The sequence below is a fragment of the Megascapheus bottae genome, chromosome 2 (assembly GCF_031878675.1).
Source record: "Megascapheus bottae isolate mThoBot1 chromosome 2, mThoBot2.hap1, whole genome shotgun sequence".
Classification (NCBI taxonomy): domain Eukaryota; kingdom Metazoa; phylum Chordata; class Mammalia; order Rodentia; family Geomyidae; genus Megascapheus; species Megascapheus bottae.
This window is the reverse complement of record NC_143510.1, coordinates 46,821,842-46,834,453: the sequence shown is the minus strand read 5'-3', so window position 1 is coordinate 46,834,453 and position 12,612 is coordinate 46,821,842. Positions and strand designations below refer to the sequence as shown.

General features: G+C 42.2%; 1 protein-coding gene across 3 annotated transcripts in view; it reads right to left on the bottom strand.

The window, feature by feature from the left end:
- Window positions 1–12,363, bottom strand: part of Spats2 (spermatogenesis associated serine rich 2) — a 64,886-nt gene extending 52,523 nt beyond the window's left edge. The window contains exons 1-2 of one of the 3 annotated variants that reach the window (XM_090325248.1): window positions 12,037–12,118; window positions 2,126–2,239 (exon numbers count right to left, since the gene is read on the bottom strand). The gene's annotated coding sequence lies outside the window, so the exon portion shown is untranslated. Of the gene's footprint in view, window positions 1–2,125; window positions 2,240–12,036 lie in introns of all 3 variants that reach the window. The other 2 variants (XM_090325258.1, XM_090325239.1) reach the window with 2 other exon arrangements.
- Window positions 12,364–12,612: the final 249 nt, after the last annotated feature.

Sequence of the window (12,612 nt, the reverse complement as noted above, 5' to 3'; positions counted from 1 at the left end):
CTACAAAGCTTAGATTACCTACCACTTTCTACCTTATATAACCAAATTCCTAGTATTAGTCCAATAGGACTACCCTTCTATCTCCTTCCTGGTACTACAATGCTTAAGAAAATTCTTGGTTCCTATATCCAAAAAGAATGTAGCAGCAGCAATGCCTTATCTACACTCAAACAACACAAACACAAGACTGATCTACACTGCAACAAGTAGCTTTCTTCAGGCATTGAGTTCAGAAGAGTCACACAGTGTCTCAAGCACTGAAACTATTTATCAACATCTTCCCAATCCATATACTACCATTCCTCATCACTTCATTTCAATAAAGCTTCAAGAAAACATCAACTAAGAGTATACATGAGATGAAATCTCCACTAATACTGGACCCAGATGTATAACTGCAAACAAAAGGTCACAAAAATCATAAATAAGCAGGGCAACATTTCTCCCTCAAAAACCAGTAAAGTTACATGAAGGTCTTAAGTGAGAGTGAAGGAGAAAATACAATGAGCTCAATAAAATTGTGTTTATAATGAAATAAAGAAACATAAGCTGGGCACTGGTGACTCTATCCTGCAATCCTAACTACTCAAGAGATTAAGATCTGAGGTTCTGGGTTCAAACCCAACCCGGGCACAGAAGTCAGTGAGACTCTCATCTCCAATTAACCACCAGAAAACTGGAAGTACCACTGTGGTGGTCACCTTGAACTGAAGACCTCAGGGACAGTGCCCCGGCCCAGAGTTCAAGCCCCAGGACTGACAAAAATAATAATAATAATAATTAATTTTTAAAAATAAAGAAACATATTTAAAATACAAGTGGACAAATTGCAGGAGAATTCAAACAAACAAGAGAAATCAAATAAACATCAAGAGAATACAAGGAGTTGAAAAGGCAGGCAATGTAGGTAAGAGAAAGGAATTCAGCCAGATGTTCGTTGGTGGCTCAAGCCTGTAATCCTACCTACGTACGTGGCTAAGATCTGAAGATAGCAGTTTAAAGCCAGCTTGGGCAGGAAAGTCCATGGTGACTCTTATCTACAATTAATTACAGAAAAATCTGAAAGTGGGCTTAAGTGGTACAGTGCTGGCCAGACCCAGTAAGAAAGTCTATGAGACTCTTTATCTCCAATTAACCACCAAAAACTGGAAGTGGAGCTGTGGCTCAAAATAGTAGAGCACTAGCCTTGAGCAAAAGAACTCAGACAGTGCCTAGGCCCTGAATTCAGCCCCTACAACTGACCAAAAAATTCAATCAAAAGGTAGAAACAGTTAAAACAAATAAACAGAGCCAGGAGTTTGGCCTAGTGGTAGAGTGCTTGCCTAGCATGTATGAAGACCCACATTAGATTCCTCAGTACAACATACATGGAAAAAAAGGCAGAAGTGGTGCTGAGGCATAAGTGGTAGAGCTCTAGCCTTGAGAAAGCCTAAGGACAGTGCTCAGGCCCTGAGCTCAAGCCGAGGACAGGAATAAATAAACAAACAAAAAAACCAAACAAATCCCACCAAACTGAAATCCTAGCAATGAAATACTCAACTGCACAAAGAAAAAGCTTAATCAAGCCAGGTACTGGTGGCTCATGCATATAATCTTAGCTATTCAGGAGGCTGTCAAAAGCTTAGGTAGGCTGTGAACGTGGCTTAGTAGTAGAATGTTTGCCTAGCATACATGAAGCCCTGGGTCTGGTTCTTCAGTACCATATACCAGAAAAGGCCACAAGTGGCACTGTGGCTTAAGTGGCAGAGTGCTAGCTTTGAGCACAGAGAGATTCAGGGACAGTGCCTAGACTCTTATAGTCAGCCAGAAGTGGAGCTGTGGTTCAAGATACACTATACACATGAATGGACATGTTAAATTCTATAGACTTGATCAAAAAAGCTCTGGGACAGCACCCAAATACAGTTCAGGCCCCAGGACTAATACCAAAAAAAAAAAAAAATGAGGTATAGAACATAAGAGGTGAAAAACAAGATAGGAGATATTGCAAAAAACATTAAAATAAAAACAATTAGAAGAGCTAGGCACAGTAGCTCACGCCTATAATCCTAACTATTCAAGAGGCTGAGATCTGAGAATCTCCATTCAAAACCAGCCCGGGCACTAAAGTCCATGAGACTCTCACCTCCAATTAACCACCAGAAAACCAGAAGTGTCGCTGTGGCTCAAGGGATAGGGTGGTAGCTTTGAGCTGAAGAGCTCAGAGACAATGCGCAGGCCCAGAGTTCAAGTCCCATGACTGCAAAAAAAAAAAAAAAAAAAAGATAATGTGACTTATAAAACCTCTCAGACTGTGAAAAGATCAAACTAAAACTTACTTAATTAAAATGGAGATAGATGAGGAAGCAGTAATAAAAACTTATTCAACAAATTACCAATGACTAGGGTTACAATCTTAAGAAAGATATCCTTTGTGACAGCTCACAGAACTCCCAAAAGCTAAGATTACAGACAAAAAACTCCTAAATAGGGCCAGGAGTTTGGCCTAGTGGTAGATTGCTTGCCTAGCATGCATGAAGACCCAGGTTCAATTCCTTGGTACCACATACATAGAAAAAAGCTGGAAGTGGTGCTGAGGCTCAAGTGGTAGAGCTCTGGCTTTGAGAAAGTCCAAGGACAGTGCCCACGCCCTGAGCTCAAGCACCACAACTGGCAAAAAAAAGAAAAAAAACTCCTAAATATAATATAGAAAAATACTAAATACGGACAATACTGAAAACTGCAAAAGAGAAGAAGCAAGTAACTTACAATGACAAGCCTATTCAAGTAACAGCAGATTTTTCAACATGCACATTAAATGCAAAGAGGGCATGAATGAAAAGACATAATTTAAGCCCCGAAAGACAATTGTCAACCTAGAATAGACTGCTGCTATTCTTCAGAATTGATAGAGAAATAATCAGAGCTAAAGAAATTCATGACTACTAAGCTAGCACTGTAAAAGACAAGGGGAAAACGTGACATATAAATATAAAGACATATATATTCATTTTATCCAACCATCAGCGAGAATAAAATTATGTCTTTTGCAGGGAAATGAATGGAGCTGAAAAGTTTAATTCTTAGTGAAGTCAGGCCCAAAAGGATAAAGGGAGCATGTTTTTCTCTCATATGTGGATAGCAGACCCAAAATATAACCTCCCAAATAAACACACCCAGGGGCACATCACATACACATGACCAGTCATACTAAATTATAGTGCATGCAAGAATAAAATTCTATGATGTAAACCTCTGAGCAATAAACAGTTTAGCAAAATAAATTATCAGGAAACTTAAACATTTTTTGAATAAGAGATTAGGAAGCTGGTGATTAATGCAAAGGCAAAGGCAACAGAGGACAAATTGTCATTACTCAATGTTCACATTACATACATGAAAATATGGGAAACTTGATGTGGGTAGTAGGGGAAAGGGAGACTGGAAAGAGAATGATGAAAAGAGTGATTAAGATGCACTATATACATAAATGGTCGTACTATATTTTAACCCCTTTGGACAACCACTTGTAGATAAAAAAAATAAGGTAATAAATTAAGAAAAGCAAAAGCACCAAATTGCACAACTTGTTATCCTAGCTACTCAAGAGCTGAGATCTGAGGATCATGGTTAAAAGCCAGGAAAGTCTATGAGACTATTATCTCCAATTAACCATCAAAAAAGATGAAATAGAGTAGCTCAAAGTATACAGAACTAGTATTGAGCAGTGCCTAGGCCTTGTGTTCAAGTGCAGGACTGGCACACACACATGCCCCCCACCACACACAAAACATAAGCAAAGGACCAGGAGCAGGGCTAGTGGTAGAGTGCTCACCTAGCACGCATGAAGCCCTAGGTTCAATTCCTCAGTACCACATACATAGAAAAAGCCAGAAGTGGCACTGTGGCTCAAGTGACAGAGTGCTATCCTGTAGCAAAAATATGTCCGAGGACAGTGCTCAGGCCCCGAGTTTAAGCCCCAGGACTGGCAAAACAACAACAACAACAACAAAAACAACAACATATTGTGTAGACCAGTAAGATATGACCAAACATAAGGTTAGAAATAAACTAAATGTCTCACTTAGTTCTATACTTTAGCTTCCGCTCATTCCATAATAGCTATAAACAAGTTTCACTGTTCTTATCAAATGTAAAATCTTCACACAAAGGGTTCATTCATATGTGTATGGGCAACAAGGGCAATTTACTATAAAGATATTAAGGATAACCAAACAAAATAAGCAGAAGAAATAGTTCTGTTGCACTATTTATCTGCCAGTCCTGGGGCTTGAATTCAAGGCCTGGGCGCTGTCCCTGAGCCTCTTTTTATTTAAGGCTAGCACTGTACCACTTGAGCAGTAGCATCATTTCCAGCTTTTTCTGAGTAGTTTATTGGAGGTAAGAGTCTCACAGATTTTTCTGCTGGGTCTAGCAGACCCAGAAGAATCAGAATCTTCAGACTGAATCATAATCCTCAGATCTCAGCCTCCTAAGTACCTAGGATTACAGGCATCAGCCACCAGTGCCTGACATGTTGTACACTTCAAATCAAAGTGGGGCTGGGGATGTGGCTTAGTAATAGAGTGCTTGCCTAGCATGCATGAAGCCCTGGATTCCATTCTTTAGTACTTAAAACAAGAGAAGAAGCAGGAAGTGGGGCTGTGGTGCAAGTGGTAGAGCACTAGCTTTGAGCAAAAGGAGCTCAGGAACAGTGCCTAGGCCCTGAGTTCAAGCCGCAGAACTGGCAGAAAAGGTGGGGGGAGAGGGAGGGAAGAAAGGAAAAAGGAAATATAAGGAAATATAAATCAAAATAACTGAAGTAACTGTAGGCCAGGAAGAACCAGCTGTGGACTAACCACACTGACAAGCTATAATCAGACACAAGTGGATAATTTTGAGAAAAGTACTACTCTACTACTTTGGGGAGGTTTAAAACAGTAGTAGGCCAATTACAACAGAACAGACCCATGTATTCAAACTAGAAGACACTTCAGGCTTTACAAATTGATCTTTTCAGTACTATTCAGGTCAACAGGAAGTAGTATCTTGCCAGCATTGTCAAATATAAAAGATATATTCACTTACCTATCCTGACTCATTTACATCTTGTAACTGTCTTATCAAACCTTTCTTCTTATCCTAAAAGACTATAGACTATCCCAAAGAATACACATAAACATATACACACACACACACACACACACACACACACACAGTCCTATACAAAAATTCTCCTTTGTAATTTACAACAACCAAAAAATATTCACTTAGGGTTTGAACCAGTAAAAACCAGCATAGATTCCTAAATGCCTCCAATCAACTTGTGTCTATTGACAAATTAATCATAGGAATGGGGTGTAGAAATTTCATTTAAGCTAACAGCTTTCCTTATACCCTGCAGAATGTTTTAAGGGCCTGCTACTACAAAGCATGAAGATTATATATATTTCAGGAACCCACTTCTATTGGCTGCCATGCTGACTGTGAACAATGAGAATGAATGCCAGCCTCTGGTGAATCATCAATATTCAGACTTTAATTGTGCAACTTAAAATTACAAATTTCAAATCTTTAAAAATACTTTACAACTAATTCAACTGTCAAATAGTTGGCCTGAATTTTAGATTGGTGGACTCTCTAGTCTTTTATAAAGGGAAAATAGCAAATGAACTTGAAAGCATAGTTAAAATAGTAGAATGCCTGCCTACCAAGCACAGAGCCCTGAGTACAAGTCCCACTGCTGCATATATATATATATATGTGTGTGTGTGTGTGTGTGTGTGTGTGTGTGTGTGAAGTCCAATCATCTAGTAATTAACCTTCATGTGCATTTAGAAAAAATGAAATAGGGGACCGGGAGTTTGGCCTAGTGGTTAAAGTGCTTGCCTAGCATGCATGAATACCCGGGTTCGATTCCTCGGTACCACATACATAGAAAAAAGCTGGAAGTGGTGCTGAGGCTCAAGTGGTAGAGCTCTAGCCTTGAGAAAGTCCAAGGACAGTGCTCAGGCCCTGAGCTCAAGCCCAGGACTGGCAAAAAAAAAAAAAAAAAAAACATGAAATAGGGAGCCAGGAGTGTGGCCTAGTAGTAGAGTGCTTGCCTAGCATGCATGGAGCCCTGGGTTTGATTCTTCAGCACCACACACACAGAAAAAGCCAGAAGCGGTGCTATGGCTCAAGTGGTAGAGTATTAGCCTTGAGAAAGTTCAAGGACAGTGCTCAGGCCAGAGTTCAAACCCCAGACTGGGGGGGAGAAAAAAGTGAATGGGAGATAAGATGATCCTAAGAAACCATTCACTACCGGTACTTTATTGTACTTGGCACTGTGTGACTATAAATATGGAAGGAGAGAAAATAAGAGTCAATTGGCTTCAACCAATTTTACCTCATGTTCTGCCCATGTATTCCAATTACTTGTTATAAATATTTAAATTATAAAACCGGCACTCATGGACCAGGAGCATGGCCTAGTGGTAGAGTGCTGGCCTAGCATGCATAAAGCCCTGGGTTTAATTACCTGGTATTATATACACAGAAAAAGCCAGAAGTGGTACTGTGACTCAAGTGGTACAGTTCTAACCTTGAAAAAACCAAGGACAGTACCCAGGCCCTGAGTTCAAGCCCCAGGACTGGCAAAAACAAAAACAAAAACAATTACTCAAAGTTTTCAATGAAGATGAAAGGATACAGTTCATACACTTAAAAACAATTTTATTGATGCTGGTTCTAGGGCCTGAACTCAAGCAAGGTCTGGGCACTGTCCTTATCTCTTGTGCTCAAGTCTAGTGCTCTACCACTGAGCCTCAGGTCCACTTCTAACTTTTGGTGTTCTAATTGGAGTCCCACCAGTTTTCCTGTGTAGGCTGGCTTTGAATCTCAATCCTTGTGTGTGAGCCATTGGTACCCAGCTCACATAAAACTTTTTTTTCTCTCTTTTGGTTGTAGGGCTTCAACTCAGGGCCTAAGCTCTGTCTCTGAGGGCAATGGGGGCCAGGAATTTAGCCTAGTGGTAGAGTGCTCTCCTAGCATGCACAAATACATAGGTTCAATTCCTCAGAATCATACATACAGAAAAAGCTGGAAATGATGCTGTGGCTCAAGTGGTAGAGCTCTAGCCTTGAGAAAACCCAAGAACAGTGCTCAGGCCCTGAGTTCAAGACCCAGGACTGGCAAAAAAAAAAATCTCTTGCTAGTGCCAACAACGACAACGGAAGCTGGGATCTAAAGTTCAAGATTCAGGTAGAAAAATCCTCACCAAACCAGGCCTCACGCCTATAATCCTAGCTACTCAGGAGGCTGAGATCTGAGGATCTTGGTTCAAAGCCAGCCTGGGCACTAAAGAACAGGAGACTCTTATCTCCAATTAATCTCTAGAAAACAGGAAGTGGGGCTGTGGCTCAAGGAGTAGGGTGGTAGCCTTGAGCTAAAGAGCTCAGGGACAGCGCCCAGGCCTAGAGTTCAAGCCCCATGACCCCCCAAAAAAATAAAATTAAAAGAAAAATCCTCACCATACTTAGAGGTGTGGCCAAGTAGAACAGCATTGGCTAAGAGCAAAAAAGCTGAGTGAAAGTGTGGAAGCCTTGAGTTCAAGACCTGATGCCAGCACAAAAAATAAAATAAAATTTAAAAAGCCCTAGATTCTAACCAATGCATACTAGAAATGCGTTATGATTCTGATTTTTTTTTTAAGTACAAGGAATTTTAATTCAGGGCCTCATGTTTGCTAGGCTGGCATAATATTACTGATTGACATCTCCAGCTCTGTTTTTCATTCATTACTTTTAGGATAGGGTCTCATTTCCCTCCCCAGCAAGCATCTGAGACATGACATGTATATGTGTGTGTGTGTGTCTGTGTCTGTCTGTCTGTCTCTGGGGTGGGGGGGCCCGCTTTGAACTCAGGGACTGAGCACTGTCCCTGAGCTCTTTTGCTCAAGGCTATCACTACACCATTTTGAACCTTAGCTCCACTTCTGGTTTTCTAGTATTTAATTGGAGATAAGAGTCTCTGAGACTTTCCAGCTGAGTCTAGCTCAGAACAGTGATTCTTAAATATCAGCCTCCTGAATAGGTAAGATTCCAGGTGTTAGCCACCAGCACCCAGCAACTATAAGACTCATATCCAACTAACTACCAAAAACCTCGAAGTAGAGTTGTGGCTCAAGTGGTAAGAGTATCATCACTAAAAAAAAAAGCTTAAGGGACAGCGTTCAAACTCGAGTTCAAGCTTTACTACCAACACAAAAAAAAAATTTTAAAAGGGCATAATGTTATATTATATAGATCGATAATCTAAGACATACAAACTCTCAGCTTAATTTTAATTATGTTCCAAAATTTATGTGCCAGTGATTGCATAGAGATTCCCTTCTTGAATACCTGTTAAACATGACATCTGAAATATGATGTAAAAAATTAGTGTTAATAAAATATTTTTTAAAAAAATAAATAATAAACCGGGAATTTGGTCTAGGGTAGAATCCTTGCCTCAAATGCACAAAGACTAGGGTTTGATTCCTTGATAACATACATAGAAAAAGCCAGAAGTGGTGCTGTGGCTCAAGTGCTAGAGCTCTAATCTTGAGAAAGCCCAAGGACAGTGCTGAGGCCCTGAGTTCAAGCCCCAGGACTGGCAAAAAAGAAAAATTAGTAATAGGTACTGGGAGTGTGGTCTAGTGGCAGAGTGCTTGCCTCGCATGCATGAAGACCTGGGTTTGATGCCTCAGTTCCATATACATAGAAAAAGCTGGAAATGGGGCTGTGGCTCAAATGGCAGAGTTCTAGTTTTGACAAAGCCCAAGGACAGTGTTCAGGCCCTGGGTTCAAGCCCCAGGACTGACAAATAAATAAATAATTTATTTAGCCTTAAAGGAGAAATTAAGCTGAGTGCAAGAAGCTCCCATAATGGAGCATTACTAAAGCTAAGCAAGCATGAGGTTCTGAGTTCAAAACCTGATTCTAGGGGGGGGAAAATTTAAACAGAGTAGGTATATACATGCTTCAGTATGAATCAACTAGGCCAAACACAAAAGGCACTGCTGTACAGTAGTACAGAAGTACAGAGCATGCTTATACATTCATACATGAGATTCTGGGTTCAATCTCAGGCAGACAAATAATGATTACACTATCTGTGAGGTATCTAGACTAGCAAAGCTACTCTAAGATTATAAGGCAGAATGATGGCTGAGCTATAATGGAAGAATGACTAATAATTGCTTAGTAGATACACTATTTTCCTCTGGAAAGATTTTTTTTAAGTTCTCAAGATTGTTTAGCAATATGAATGTATTTTAATGTCCCAGTTTACACATTTAAAAACAGCACCAGTTACAGGTACCTCATACCTGTAATCCTAGCTACTCAGGAGGCTGAGATCTGAAGATCACGGTTCAAAGCCAGCCTGGGCAGGAAAGTGCATGAGCCTCTGGTCTCCAGTTAATTACCAGAACACTGGAAGTGGCACTGTGGCACAAGGTGGTAGAGTCTTAGCCTTAACCAAAAAGAGCTCAGGGATAGCAACCAGGCCCTGAGTTCAAGCCTCAGGATTAGGACCAGGAATTTGGCCTAGTGGTAGAGTGCTTGCTTAACATGCAAGAAGACCGGGGTTCATTTCCTTGGTACTACATATACAGAAAAAGCTAGAAGTGGTGCTGTGGCTCAAGTGGTAGAGTGCTAGCCTTGAAGAATGCCCAAGGACAGTGCTCAGGCGCTGAGTCCAAGCCCAGGACTGGTTAAAAAAAAAAAAAGGCACTCTGCATGTTAGCAAACTTTTCTGAGCCTCATCTGAAAAATGGTGGTGGTGATTAACAGTCTTTTAAATACATATGTGTCTATTATCTGCACATACGAATATGTCACACACACTTCAGTAACTAGGATATATAAACCTCAACAAATGAAAATTCCTCTTCCCCTGCTATTTACTAGCATCTAATCAGCCTAATAGGCCTCCAGAGGCTATGCTGATGTTTTGACCAGTTACTTTTGGCCACTTCCCCAGGTCCCAGCTGTTTCTCAGTTCTATATGTTTCATTGTGGGTTTCTACGAGGCTCCTGTCTATATTTAGAGATAATGCCAGTATCAATTGTAGGCTCAACAGGTGCTTGGAGATCACTTGAGCACTGAGCAGTTTTCAATTGTTTTCCAGCTAATTGGTTACTGGTTGTCTTGCCTTCTACAAGACTGCCACATATGCACAGTATTTCAGTAGTATGCTAAACAGAAAATTACTCATAATCACAATACATCTTTCAACAAAAAGATTTTCTAGCCATATTATCAGAAGTTCTGTAAAACTCAGAATAAATGTTCCATAAACTCTAGATCAACCCACTACTCAATCTAAACAAAATCACAGTGTTCCTATCAGCCCCTAGTTTCAACCAGTTCTGGGTGCTTTACCACAACCAAGATTAAGGTGGAATAGAAAACAATCAGGCAGTGCAGATTTAAAGAAGGCATCCAATAGAATTAGTTCTGGTTAGCCTTGTTACTTACTACTCTTGTGACCTTAGTAAATTATTTAACTTCTGCTTTTATAAGGATTAAATGAGATAAGGCATGTTAAAAAAAAAAAAAAAACTTAGTGCCTTGCCTATTAGCTCACTGAAATTCAGTCAATAAAGAGCCACATCACTATTGAGCACACTCACCCCCTTGTTTGATTTTTATAACATATAAGGAAACTACAATTTAGATTATGATTTTTGGATCTTAATAAAATAGTCTGATGCTACCATGGGACACACAGCTGAGGAATAGAAACTAACAAATGCCCAGAAATCTTTGATGAGTCGGCAAAATTTAATGCCCCCCAAATAAAAAGCTTAATATGAACATGTAGGCAATAAGGTAACAACCATTTCAAAATCATCAATCTTCCACTTAGCAGCATCTCAAATTTGGTCTGAAAGTACAAATATTAAGATCCTAATCCCAGAACTATTTTTCCCACATTATTCCTAAATCACCTTAACTTAAACTGGAAGGTTTACGGCAGCCTGACGATTTGAAGTCAGCATCAAGAAAACAATTTATTGAAGTAAAACTCTTAACTCTCTTCCAGTATCAGATAGCACAGAGAGAAATTCACAGTGAAGAATTGCAATTCTGACCAAGTACAGTATAACTTAAGTTTATATAAGGCTCTTCATCACCTTTCAGTCCAACAGGAAACAAACAAACAAAAAAAAAACTCTGGATACTTCCCCTTCTCCCAAGACATACTGAATTATCACTGGCTTAATTCAACCCAAAATCTCTTTTGGTTAGTCTATACTCTCCGCTTCATTAATCACGAGTAAATTATATGTAATAACTGCTGAGGATTTGGGAAGATATGCTTTATCAAGAGAATGGAATATAATAAAATAATTAAATGAATAGTATCCACTCCTTAGCAAGGGCAAAAACTTAACGGCATTTTTTTAAAAAAATCTCATCATCTTGAATGAATTAGGACAAAGATACTGTGCAGACTTACCTACTCTACACCACTAGATCTACCCCTTAATTCAAGCCCAAACCTTCACTCCTGTACTTCTGTGCCTTGCTTTATTTTCAACTCCGTGTCCCTCTCAATTCTAAGAGTGTCTATCTCTTTTATCTTCGAAATCCCATTAGGACCCCCAAATCCTAAGGACCTCCGACACCCACTCAAATGACCTTTTAGACCTCATTTCGTTGTACTTCCCATCCCAAATAACCCCAGCCCTTCCATTCCTTTTCCATCTTGCGCGTTATTTCTCACAATGCACTCCCCCACCGCCCCCACCCCACGCTTAGCGCCGGAGTCCCCCTCTCTCCATTGTTTCCCGGGCCTATCCCTCTGCAAACTCCCCCAACTCAGGCCCGCGAGCCTCGCCCGCCCCGACGAAACCCCACGGACCCTCGACCTTCGGAGCGCTCGGCGTCCCCTAGGGCTCGCGACCCCCTTCTCCCCGACACGCCGACCCCCGGCCACTGCCCCCTCCCTCGACCCGTCCCCCCTCCCTCAGCGCCCCTCTCCAGCCCCGCCAGCCCCCAGTCACCCGGCATCCTCCGCAGCCTCACCTAGCCCCGGGCTTCCCCGTAGTCGGCGCGTCCCTCCAGTTCCGGGCTCGGCGCCTCGAACACTCTCGGGGTTTGAGGGGGGGGGGAAGGAGATTATCCGCCTCCTTCTCCCCAGGAGCCTCGGTCGCCGCCGCCACCGATTCCACCGCTGCTGCCGCTGCCGCCGCCGCAGTCGCGCTCCTCCCCCAGTTCTCTCGGAGCCGGACGCCGCCCCGCCCCCACCGCCACCTTCCCCACTTCCCTCGACCGCGGGGTGGCGGGCTGAGGAGGAATCGCCGCCTCGCTTTGCCTCGCCGCGCCTCGCCTGACGCGGGAGTGCCGGGCGGATTCACGCCTGACCCTCGCTCGGGCTCGCACTGCTCGCCCCGCCCCGGAGCCTTCTCGGGAGCGCGCGCGCCACTCAGCCAGGCCGGCGCGTCGGGCGCGCACTCGCGCGGGCGTGAACCTGATTGGCCGAGATCCAGGCTGTCGCCGCCAACGGGCGCGCGAACCAGGCCCGAGCGCCGACCGACTCGCACCGTCGACCCCCTGGGAGTGGAAGGGCGACAAGGCGGAGGTGGGCTTCCTGACTGGCCG